This window comes from Conger conger, chromosome 14 (genome assembly GCF_963514075.1).
Source record: "Conger conger chromosome 14, fConCon1.1, whole genome shotgun sequence".
NCBI classification, from domain to species: domain Eukaryota; kingdom Metazoa; phylum Chordata; class Actinopteri; order Anguilliformes; family Congridae; genus Conger; species Conger conger.
In genome coordinates, this window is record NC_083773.1 from 20,583,931 (window position 1) to 20,596,430 (window position 12,500).

General features: G+C 51.0%; 1 protein-coding gene and 1 long non-coding RNA gene across 3 annotated transcripts in view; both read left to right on the plus strand.

Moving 5' to 3' along the window:
* The window catches only part of LOC133109881 (uncharacterized), an 11,649-nt gene extending 4,753 nt beyond the window's left edge, over nt 1–6,896 (plus strand). The window contains exons 2-3 of the long non-coding RNA XR_009704799.1: nt 6,461–6,541; nt 6,672–6,896. This is a non-coding gene — a long non-coding RNA (uncharacterized LOC133109881). The remainder of the gene's footprint in view (nt 1–6,460; nt 6,542–6,671) is intronic.
* Nucleotides 1–12,500, plus strand: part of LOC133109880 (calmodulin-binding transcription activator 1-like) — a 420,257-nt gene that overhangs the window by 67,364 nt on the left and 340,393 nt on the right. The gene's annotated exons all lie outside the window — the stretch shown is intronic.

Below are 12,500 nucleotides of genomic sequence, written 5' to 3' on the forward strand. Positions count from 1 at the left end.
TGAAACATAAATGTCTGATATTACTGTCTCAGAACGGCCAGTGACCGTGAAGACTCCCATTAAAGAAGCCGTCCTCAGGTCAAGCGAATAGATGTGTCGGCTGAAGAAGTTTTTTTTCAAGTATCCCCTCTTTGACTAAGGACGTAGGTTATCTATAGCAACTGTTTCAAGTGTTAAGTGCACCCCCCCTCCCTCCCCCACCCCTCCCCCACCCCTCACCCACCCCTCACTCGGTCCCTAGTGTAATCGGTCAACAGCACTGAGGAGCCCCCTCAGCTGCCAGGCTAATTAAATATCCAGTGCACTTAACTGAGCCTGAGATTACACTAATTCTTCCCTGACAGCTTGTGGTTGAAGAATACTTGCCCGTCCCGGGGTTATTTTTGCAGGCAGACCTCAGGAGACCGGAGCAGGTTTTCCTTTCATGCTGAATTAAGGGGTATTATGGAGTTTAGGCCGCGCTGCGTTACTCTGCCTGACCTGTGAGGCAGATCAGGATGTTTTGCAGATCTGGGGGCTGGAGAGCCGAAGCCTCGTTCTCCTTCTCCCGCACTTCAGCGGTGCCGCGAGCGGGGAAGAGGCAGTCCCATTCCTCTCCCAGCCGGAATATGGGGCGCCTGGGTGGGAACGCCGTCAGGATGTGGAATGACGTCCGGCAGGTTGTTTGCGTGACAGAGAGGGGGGAGAGAAGTGTGTAATCAGGAGGGTGTAAAAGCTTCCTCTGGCAGTATAAAACCCTGTCTTGTGAAGAAGGGGCGGGGGGGCGTAAGGGGGTAGGAACATCAAATGGCTTTTAAGACGGGCGTTTGTCTCCTCCAGAACCCGGGCCCTTTGACCCTAAGTGGCACTCCTCTCCGCTCGGAGTGACGTCCGGGGGAAAAAGTGCCGCGTCCTCAGATCCGTGCCCAAGATAGCGGAAGATTGAAGATGGCGGGTGATTAAGAAGCAGCCCTTCCTGCCGGAGGTGACAGGTTTCGCCTCTAATGGCCGCCGTTGCCGTGACAAAACAGCGGAAACCGCGGCACCCTTCCCTAATCTGGGCCTGATGGGCCTGAGATGCCGATCGACTTGTTATCTCCAATTTGTCTCCCCCGCCGTGGGCCTCCGAGCTCTTCGGGTGGCCAGGCGCCCGTAGCCCTGCGCCTCTCCGGCACGCGGGCGGCTCTGTGCGGGCCGCAGCGGCGCTTTCTCAGACAGGCAGTCGCCGGGGGAGAGAGGCCTGTGGCCGTGCCCTGGGACTGACCCGGGGTAACAGTGTGAGCGCAGCTTTCACTGCAACCTGACTGCAGGAAATTACCAAGTGTCTGTTTCAAAAACCCTTTCATTTCTGTAAAACCAGTACCTAAGAGAGGACTTTCTCCCATTTACTCAAATCTGGACGAGATACGCAATGGTTATTCACGCGGTTAGCGGTAAGTGGCGAGCGTTTGGTTTGCTTTGGCCAGCTCCGCCTGCACGCCTACGGTCGGACACCTCTCCTGCCGTCGGCGTCTGCGGGACTGGGTGGTTCACACAGTCTCACCTCTGGACCCCCAGCCATCAGAAGGTTCCCCTGAGGTGGGGCGATCTCAACACTCAAGACCGCGACCTCTGACCCTCTTTGATACTCGCCTCAGGGTTAACGTGTGTTTGCCTGGGGGACGTCCCCTCCTTGACCCTGAAAACTGTGTGACATGCAGCTCGGAAACAGGCCTGATATCCCAGCATGCTTTTCAACGTCCCTGCCTAGACCAGGGGTGTCAAGCTCAAGTCCTGGAGGGCCGCAGTGTCTACAGGCATTTGTGGTTTCCTTTCAATCAGCGGCCAATTAAGGCCTTTGAGAACAAGGTGTGTGGACTCCTTAGCGAATGAAAGACTTTAAATGAATCGCTCATGCTGAAACACACCGAAAAACAGCGGCCAGTGCAGCCCTCTAGGAGTGCGATTGGACACCCCTGCCCTGGACCCCGTCCGTGCGCTCTGAATTTCGGACTGGGGGATTAACACGGTCCCGCAGGCTCTCCCTTCCTCCCGTGGTCGGAGGCTTCTTAATGGCGGCCTCTCTGCTGCCTATTAAACTCCATCACGGGGAGCGGAGCTCCTGAGCTCTCCCTCCCGCCACAGCGAAGAAGCTCGCAAAACACTTTTAATTATCAGGCTCCCCCAAGGATGCCGCTACGGTCAAAATAATGATTTAAAGAAGTGGGGAAGGAGAGGAGAGAAAAATAAATGTGGACTTGCTGTTTCAATCGCTCGGTTGGGGTGGTAATAGGTATTGATGAGCTTCCGGGAGTGTGTTTTCCCAGCGGAGGGGTAATCACCCGCTCACGGGGTTCGCACCGACCGTCCCGGCCCGGACCGGGGGCGCCCCCCGCTCCCCCCCGAAGCGATCTGCATGCGCACCTGGCTGATGAATGTGTGTGTCACGTCTGATCTGCGGCCTGCGTTTGTTAAAGTCCCTCTAATACGATCAGGGGGAAGGCTTTGAGAAACAATCAAACAACAACGGAAAAAAAGAGCCCTCGGTTGGAGAATGACTTCTGAAAGGAGACTTGCAAATGAATCCACCAAATGTTATTGTGCTCCTCTTTTGAAGGCTTGCATCTCATTTGGAATTTGCATATCCCACTGAAAAGTCATTTGTCTTTGAAGATTGGAGCAGCTCTAATGGATTGGTGATTTCTCCTCTCTCTCTCGCTCTCCGTCTCTCCATCTGTCTGTCTGTCTCTTTCGCTCTCACTCTGCGTACACGCGCACGCTCATACTCGCACACCTCGGCACGTATCAAAGGACACATCAAGGGGCAGCCTGTGGCCTAGTGGCGAAGGTACATGACCGGGACCCGGAAGGTTGGTGGTTCAAGCCCCGGTGTACGGACGATAAGACCTTGAGCAAGGCCCTTCATCCCACATTCCTCCACGGGGGATTGTCCCCAGCTTAGTCTAACCCAACTGTCAGTCGCTTTTGGATAGCATAAGAAAAATAAAAAATGATTCAAATTATGAAGAACGCACGCATCGGAGGATGAGAGTCCATCTTCAGAAGTCACCATGCACTAATACTAACACTGAAACGGCCTGGATCCTCTGGCTTTGCATAGAAAGCTGTCACGGATGAGTGACAAAGGGTTGTTTCTAGAGGGAAGACCTTAGGAATTGAGAGAGAGAAAGAGAGGGAGGGAGTAGAATTGTTCTCGTTTGACATTGGTGTCACAGAATATGAAGGTGCAATCCTTACCAGTGATTTCTGTTTGGCCTTTTGTTGGGTGTGTCTTATTGCCATGGTAATAGTGATGTCGTAAAATCCGTGCCGGTAGAGGTGGAAGTCTATCCGGAAAGTTCCTCCGGACGATGTCCCAGGTGTTCTGGAAGACGCACAAGCCGTGCGAGACACCACAGCCCACAACACCTCTAATTAATTGCCCCTCATTTAATTTTCATATTTACAGCAGAGCAGATTATCGCAGTCCCGAATATGTTTCAGATTTAGCGTGCAAAGTAAAATGAGATTCCTCCTTATTGGACTGTGAAGATCTCTGTTGGAGGAGGCGAGAACAATAGATGGGTTTTATTAGCGTTTCTTGCACGTGTGGAAGGAAACCGTCGCAATTATTGGCTCGAGTGGTTGTAATTATTTTACAGCCATTCATCCTTAGTGTCCATTAAAGTGCCCTACATTTACATAGGGGAACTGTGCCATTCATCAGCAGACCTCTCCAATGCTGGTGTCTTCTCAGGACTTGTCTTTTACCGTTGGTCTGCAGTTTAAATGTCACGTGAAAGTCTCTCTTTAAAACACGCGGTGGATGTAGATTTTATTTAGACCTTAAGTCTCTCACTAACGTACATGGAATGAAAGTGGGTAAAATCTACGAAGAGATCCCTTAATATCGGGCGAGTTATTTAGCATTCTGGGTTCGTACGAACAGTACCTAGAGCTGCATCCCCGTCCTATTGATCAAAAGAATCAGACAAGCGACTTTGGCTGCGTTTTGAGTTTTGTGTTTTTACTTTTTCTGCCATTGTTTTCAAGGTAGATAAAAGACCTACATGAGAAGATTAGGAGATAAATATAATTAAAAACACATTAATGAGCCGTATTGTCGCAAACAGAAAAACACTCAAACGAAGCAGTGTGACTGCGTTAAAGGGTGTATTTACCCCCAACCCCCGTCGATGGAGCAGCGCGGATTAGAAGTGGCGATAGTTTATGGTAATTTCATTAGGTGTGAACATTGAGAAGGGGGGGGGGTGTTGAAACAGTGGCTTATCAGCTGATTATGTTGAGTTCAATTTTTCATGTGAGCACTCCTGCTTTGACGTACATTGACAGGATGTGAGTGATGGTTGAGTGGTGCGGGCTGGGCTGGATCAGATGGGGAGGACGGAGTGGTGTGTTGGGGGGTTGGGTTGCGGTTGGGGGGTTGGGTCGCGGTGGGAGTGGTGTGTCGGGGGGTTGGGTTGCGGTCAGAGTGGTGGGTTGGGGGGTTGGGTTGCGGTGAGAGTGGTGTGTTGGGGGGTTGGGTCGTGGTCAGAGTGGTGTGTTGGGGGGTTGGGTTGCGATTGGGTTGCGGTGGGAGTGGTGTGTTGGGGGGTTGGGTTGCGGTGGGAGTGGTGTGTTCGGGGGTTGGGTTGTGGTTGGGGGGTTGGGTTGCGGTGGGAGTGGTGTGTTGGGGGGTTGGGTTGCGGTTGGGGGGTTGGGTTGAGGTGGGAGTGGTGTGTTGGGGGGTTGGGTTGCGGTTGGGGGGTTGGGTTGAGGTGGGAGTGGTGTGTTGGGGGGTTGGGTTGCGGTTGGGGGGTTGGGTTGCGGTGGGAGTGGTGTGTTGGGGGGTTGGGTTGTGGGGGTGTTCCTCTCTCAGGACTCAGCCACACCTGAAGGAGGCCTCGCCGTGTGGCCACGGTACTGTACAAAATGGCCGCTACGCGTCCGAGCAATTGTGTACTTTCAGTCGCGGTCTCCTTTTCCCTCTCTCTGCTCCTGTAAGGGGTAATCCTACCACACCCGCCCTCCTGCCTGCCCTTCCGTGCCAGGTTCAGGAGGAGCTCAGTCGATGGAGGAATGACTCTGCCTCTTTTCCTCTGAGCTGCCCGACAGCTACGAAAAAAAAAAGGCTTTGCACGGTTCCAGACAGGTTCGGTAAACCCCCCCAGTAAAATAAAATAAAGTCACGTTTGGCCGATACTCTCCTAATCGCGGGTTACACGGCTGTCTGGTCCGATTCAGCCGGGCTCTTCCCCTCTCTCGGCGGGGTGTCCTGTTTGAGCTCACGCCCTGGAGGGAGCAGCGCTCAAATCCTGGCGAGAAAATGGCCGCTGTCCCCTGGAGGGAGTTCATTCTGTCAGCGAGCTGATGAAGGACTGTGGATGAGGCTCAATAACATGGAGGTGTGCGAACCGTCGCTGGGTATAACGCCGAGTTTCACGCAGAAAGGAAAAGTAACCAGGGACTTACTTGTATAAGAGCTAATGCGTGTGTATTATGCGGTGTGCGTGTAACACATCTCAGCACGTTTTTTTTTTTTTTTTTTTGTGGTATGTGCCATTTAATTACATTTTTGGAGACATGTGGAGTGCGTTAGAGGATGGATTGATAGCCGTCGGCCATCGTTTTCCCCGACACGTTACCCCCCCCTCTCTCCACTTCAGCTTATTAAAATGACAGCCGCTTCTCTGACACGACGCTGGGCGAGTTTGAGACTCTTTTTCTCCAGTCTGTGGGAATACTTGCTGTGAGAGAGCCGGGGCGTGCGAGAGGCCGAAATCAATGGCAGCGTTACTGGAACGGGGCGTCTAATTTCAGGACCAGACTCGTGGCTCTGTATCGATTATCACTCTTTAGGGAAAATATAAAGAGCGCTTGAAGCCTTTTAAAGCATGACCTTGTGGTTTGATTTTTGAAGGAATGCGATTAACAGGAAGCCTGGCCTTGCCTGGGCGTTGGGCCCTGTGATGACAGGAAGTCAGCCCCATAATGACAGGAAGTCAGCGGTGCCTAGGCGTTTAGGCCCCATGATGACAGGGCATTAAGCCCCATGATGACAGGGTGTTTAGGGCCCATGATGACAGGGTATTAGGGCCCCATGATGACAGGGTGTTTAGGCCCCATGATGACAGGGTATTAGGCCCCATGATGACAGGGTGTTTAGGCCCCATGATGACAGGGTATTAGGCCCCATGATGACAGGGTGTTTAGGGCCCATGATGACAGGGTATTAGGCCCCATGATGACAGGGTGTTTAGGGCCCATGGTGACAGGGCATTAGGCCCCATGGTGACAGGGCGTTAGAGCCCATGGTGACAGGGCATTAGGCCCCATGATGACAGGGCGTTAGAGCCCATGATGACAGGGCATTTAGGCCCCATGATGACAGGAAGTCAGCCGTGTCTGGGCCCTGTGATGACAGTTCACTGTCGCTGTTCCAGGGGACGACGCCATAGCCAGTGTACTTACCCTCCTTCCTTGCTCTTATGTTTTTTTTCAGAGACATCTGTGCAGCCGCCATTTTGGTTTTCCTGTTTATGTTGAACTTGACCTCTGAACCCTGACCTCCTGCATAATCTTGGTAACCATTTCATATTTTCTTTCTTTCCTTTATTTTTTGCATTGATCTTAATTTCCACATTTAATTTATTCCTCCATAATTTGTAAACTCCATGTAGTATTTGCTGATTTACCTTTTGTTTGTTTTTCAGTTTTTTTTCCTTGCATTGGTTTTCTATTTGGACATGCTGTGCACACTCCAATGAGAAGAGGCCCCATGTGACATGTCTCAGCCAATCAGAGATGAGTGCACTACGTGCCTGAATAAAAAAGCAACACATCATTTTTCCCTTTTTTTTTGGTTACAATTTGAGCCTCACCATGTTTTCCTGAATCCATTATGCACTAGTCTAATAAACTTCATTTGTTTTGACGTATTTTTGTCTTTGTTGTTTTGATTTGATTTTGTCCTTTTTTTCCTTTTCTCCTCTGTTCTTACTGTCACCATAGGAACAGGCTCAATGACATCCCATTTGGCGTTCCTTATTGGCACAGATCTTTCCCCCGCTTTTGACCTGAAGGATTGCTTTTTATAATTGAGCACAGTCGGAACAGCCTTCTGCAATGTACAGATAATACACCTGGTGTGTGTGTGAGTGGAATGCGTGATTGAGGCGCACGTGTGCATCGTGCATGTGTGTGCGTGTGTGTGTGTGTGTGTGCCGAGAAGAGGGAATGGATTAATGCAATTAATGCAGTTAAATCCTCAGAGAAGGGTGCGAGAACAGAAACAGCGTCCCGCCATTGTTGCAGAGGGGCGATCCTTTTGGTAAGTGAGAAGGTGAGAGCGCACTCAGAGTCTGTAGGTAGCAGAAACAACCTTGTGTTCATTCCAGAGCCCCAACGACACAACTGTCACTGTCAATATACTTACACACACACACACACACACGTACACACTGTGAGCACTTTATTACACTTTTTTTTCTTTCTCTTATTGGTCAGACAGATCCTCTTGGGAAGCAGCATTAGCACGTTAGCACGTTAGCTCGTTAGCAGAAGCGTGGCTTCCCTTGCTCTCAGAGTGCCTGGATGGGCAGTGCGGTAGTGCCCCGGTACAGCCGCTGCTGCGACACATTGACACGTCTGCTTCAGAGCCCCATTAGTGAGTGCCCATTAGCCCCTGGACCCAACCCCTCCCCCACGCAGTCCAGGGCCGTCACTGTGAAGCGCTCACAAGCCTGACCGCTGCTCACTGATCCAGCAGGTCGGGATGGCGTGGGGGTTCCTTATCCATGACGCTCATCACACTCGTATAGCAGTGCTTCCCCAACCTCCTGACCCCCAGCCGAATCCAGCTGTTTAATGTGTTCCACCGCACGCAGGCGTCCTAACCAGTCAAACCTTTCATTAGTTGCACCAGGTGTACTGGAGGTGGGTCGCTTCAAATACCTGGTTCTGGCTGGGTCCCTGAAGAGAGGGTTGGGGACCACTGCTCTAGAGTGCAGTGACCCCCCTCTGTTGGTTTGGGACCCCTAGTGACCCCCCTCTCCTGGTTTTGGGGCCTGGTGACCCCCATCTCCAGGTTTTGGGGCCTGGTGACCCCCATCTCCTGGTTTTGGGGCCTGGTGACCCCCATCTCTTGCTTTTGGGGCCTGGGTGACCCCCCTCTCCTGGTTTTGGGGCCTGGTGACCCCCCTCTCCTGGATTTGGGGCCTTGTTGAGCTCTGACGGCTCCTCACTGCTACCTCTAGGGGACCGCAGTGACTTAGGAATGCAGACAGGCACACACTGGATGCCCAGAGACGCTGACGCCTGTGTTCTGAGGGCCCTGCCCTCTGGTGAGATAATCTGAGACGAGATGCCCTTCTGTCTCACACCGGCGATCTCAGAGGGAACCTGTCACCCAGGCAACGCAGAGCCGGCCAATCAGAGCGCTCCGCTCGACGCTGTGCAGGGCAAGGGTCTGGAGCATGCCCCCCATCTTTACAGGATGAGTTTGACCCCCACCCCGCATCTCCCGAGGCCACACCCCGCCCCCCCGTGCCACTCACCCCCCCAGACTGACTGACTTTGGGAGTGGTGCCCTACAGTAGATCTGTAGCATGCTGAGGCACACGAGAAGACTGTTGGGTGTAGGTGCATGATAGATATTGCTTGGTGTGTGTGTGTGTGTGTGTATGTGTGTGTGCACGTGCGTGTCTGTGTGTGTTTATGGATACTGTGTGTGTGTTTATGGTCAGAGAGTGTTTGTGTTGGTTTATAGTGAGTGTGTGTGTTTATGGTCAGAGAGTGTTTGTGTGTGTGTTTATAGTGAGTGTGTGTGTTTGTGGTCTGTGTGTGTTTATAGTGATTGAGTGTGTGTGTTTATAGTGTGTGTGTGTGTGTGTTTATAGAGTGTGTGTGTGTTTGTTTATAGTGAGTGTGTGTGTTTGTGGTCTGTGTGTGTGTTTATAGTGATTGTGTGTGTGTGTTTATAGTTAGTGTGTGTGTGTGTGTGTTTATAGAGTGTGTGTGTGTTTATTGTGATTGTGTGTGTTTATGGCCAGTGTGTGTGTGTGTTTATAGTGAGTGTGTGTGTTTATAGAGTGTGTGTGTTTATTGTGATTGTGTGTGTGTTTATGGCCAGTGTGTGTGTGTGTTTATAGTGTGTGTGTGTGTGTGTGTGTGTGTGTGTTTATAGAGTGTGTGTGTTTATAGTTAGTGTGTGAGTGTGTGTGTGTTTATTGTGATTGTGTGTGTGTGTTTATGGCCAGTGTGTGTGTGTGTGTTTATAGAGTGTGTGTGTGTTTATTGTGATTGTGTGTGTTTATGGCCAGTGTGTGTGTGTGTGTTTATAGAGTGTGTGTGTGTTTATTGTGATTGTGTGTGTTTATGGCCAGTGTGTGTGTGTGTGTTTATAGAGTGTGTGTGTGTTTATTGTGATTGTGTGTGTTTATGGCCAGTGTGTGTGTGTGTGTACAGCAGGGCGTTGTGAGCGCTGTGGGATTGGGTCTGTGACTGAGAGCTGTGTAAAGCCCTGCCTGAGAGAGAGCAGGTCCTGAGGCTTTGTGCCATTAACACCGTGTGAATAAGGGCTTTTTTACAGCTTTGCTCACCATTTATTTTATTTGTATTTTTCTGCCGTCTGATTGATGGCCGCGGCGCGGACTTCTCGACCCGCCGTCACGGTCCGAGTTCCGCAGCGCGGCTTAGGAATGCAAATGACACGACAACCGGGGAGCTGAGGTCCGCACGTCGCTGTGTAACGCAATTGAGCCCTGATCCTGATCCCAGGTCCACTTACCCGCACAGACACCTACAGGCCTGCGGGGATACAGACACCTGTGTCTGCAGAGACACGCTCACACTTTACAATGAGGGTACATGACTTGGCAATAACTAATGTCAGTGTTAACACCAATGAATGGATGTACAAATATGTTAAGCATGAAATACATTTTTCATTAGTTAGTATATTTGTTAGCTACTAACAAATGCATTAGTTCCAACAATATACAGGAGTAAATCATGAGATAAAAGTATCATTATTTAACCATCAGCAAATATTGAGTGTTTTTTTTTTTCCCCATTCCGATATATGTTGGTATTAGCTCATGTAGTTGTAAACATGAGTTAGTGATGTATAAATACATAATGTACAGGTTAAGTTTTGAGTAGTACATTATCAGCTACATGGGTTCATGGCATTTAATGTAACGTGATGTAACATACGTTACATCAGGCCCGTTGTCGCAGACGACGGAGTCTGTGGAATATGAAATATTAATTTCGCACAAAGAGCCGTTTTATGTGTGCGCGCCGGGTCCTCCTGAGACGGGCGAGCAGCCGGCCCCGCTGTAGTCTGTGCACATCAAAGCGCGGCTCGCCGAGGCCCGTGTAGTCTTTAGAAGCGCCGGTCATGTTCAATCAGCCAATCATACCGGGATACGGCACCCAATCCTTTTGACAAGACAATCCTTTTCCAGATTAAAAAGACTCGGTGCTTTCCTGGCTCCCTGAAAATAAGTGCTCATTCTTCTGGAGAAAAATCACAGGCGTGATCTTTATTTATTTATTTATTTATTTATTCTCCCCCCCCACCCCACGGGTGGCGGTGCCGCCGTCTCCAGACCGCTCCCTCTGTGACCCTGTTCTGCGTTTCGCCTCTTGATGAGACGCCACTCAATTACCACAACATTTCGGGTTTTTTTGGGGGGCTGTCTGCTCGGTTGCCGTGGCAGCGGTGGTAAAAGACGTTGCGCTGCGTGGAGGGGGGAGGAGGGGAGGGGAGGGGGGAGGGGGGAGGAGAAGTGTAATTAAAAGCTCTCTCGCCCTATGAGAGTGCCGACGGTGGAACCCAAAACTTTGGGAGCGAATTGGCGCGGTCCGCCGTGCCTCTTTCAGAGGAAATTAAAACGGGAGTGAGTCACACGGGACCCCCCCGGCCCCCACCCCAACCCCCAAATTAATATCCCTCTCCTAATAGGCTGCATATTTTCATCCCCAATCTGGTGAGCCCCCACTGACGCACGGATTACTTTTAAATACTTCATTATCTTACCTTCAGATCCCCCTTCTCATCATTGATTTAATTAAACGCTGGTGCTGCTTGGCTTTGGCCATGTTGACGTTGTTTAATGACCGAGGCAGGGCCTGTAGAGTTCTGCCTGCTCCAGGGATCCCAACATACAGCCACCAAGGCATTACGAGTGGCACTCAGATTAATGAGTAATGTTCTGTACTCCATTCATTCTGCCTTTTTTTTATTTTGTTTTTAACTCCCACTCCAATTAGATTAGATTAGATTCGAGATTCGATTCAACTTTATTGTCATTGCCGTCTGAGACAATGAAACGTGTCCTCTGTGTTTGACCCATCCTAGTTACTTAGGAGCAGAGGCAGTCACAGTGTATTGCCCAGGGACCGTCTCTAGTTCTGAGACCAGTTGCCTTGGTCAAGGGCAACGGCAGGAGTGTACCTATTGGCAATTTAGCCCCTCCAATCAATTAAGCTAACCTGCATGTCTTTGGACTGTGGGAGAGAACCGGAGAACATGCATTTTGTAATAATAATAATTTGTTAGTTAGCTGAAGGTTTTATCCAAAGCGACTTTATCACAAGCTTGGGACAATCTCCCATTGAGCAATGCAGGGTTAAGGGCCTTGCTCAAGGGCCCAACGGCTGTGCAGATCTTATCGTGGCTACACCGGGGCTTGAACCACCAACCTTTCAGGTCCCAGCCATTTCCCTTTGCCACTATGCTACTGTCTGTGTTTGTCTGTCATGGTGCTCCATCTGAAGCAGAGGATGATGGGACAGAGGGGCGGGGCGGATGGTGTAGCGAATCCCACGATGGTTTGCTCTACGGCGAAGCCGGCACCCATGTGCTTCTAATCAGCGGCCTGTTGTCACGGTGACCTATGGACTGATGGATGGCCTCGGAACCACCAGAGAGGGGAAAAATGCAACCAAATATAAATAACATTTATTTTCCGTGGGATGCGTTATACGCGCGCAGGCAGGAGACCTGCACGGTCAGTGGCAGCGTTATACGGGCGGGAGGCGGGTTACGCCGGCCCCTGATTGGCTGAGCGTTTGATGTGGCGCTCGCTGATTGCTCTGACCCGTGGAATCGGGGACATTTCAGAGTTCATAAAATAGTCATGTTCAATCTCGGCTCCGGCCAGGTCCGAGCGCTCCACCTCCCAACTCTGGCATTTCAGCGGGTAATCACGGCCCGCCGCCCCACTCGCTATGCAAAATGGCCGCCTCCGGCCTCGCCTCCGTCCCCTCCGCTCTTAGACGGGGGTGAGACCGGACCGCGCGGTGGCTACGGCCCAGAGGTGCTGACGGGAAGGTTCTCAGTCCATGAGTGTTCAGTAGATCGGTGTGTGGAAGAGGACCCTGTGTGTAAGTCCAGGTGGTGCTCCAGTTTGGGTAGAGGTAGGGTAGAGGTAGGGTGGGTCTGGACAGGGCACACTGCAGAAAGTGGCTGTCTCAACAAGCCTTTTAGTCCTGTAATAAGTCTCAAGAGCTTTTTTTTTCCTCTCAAGTGGAAA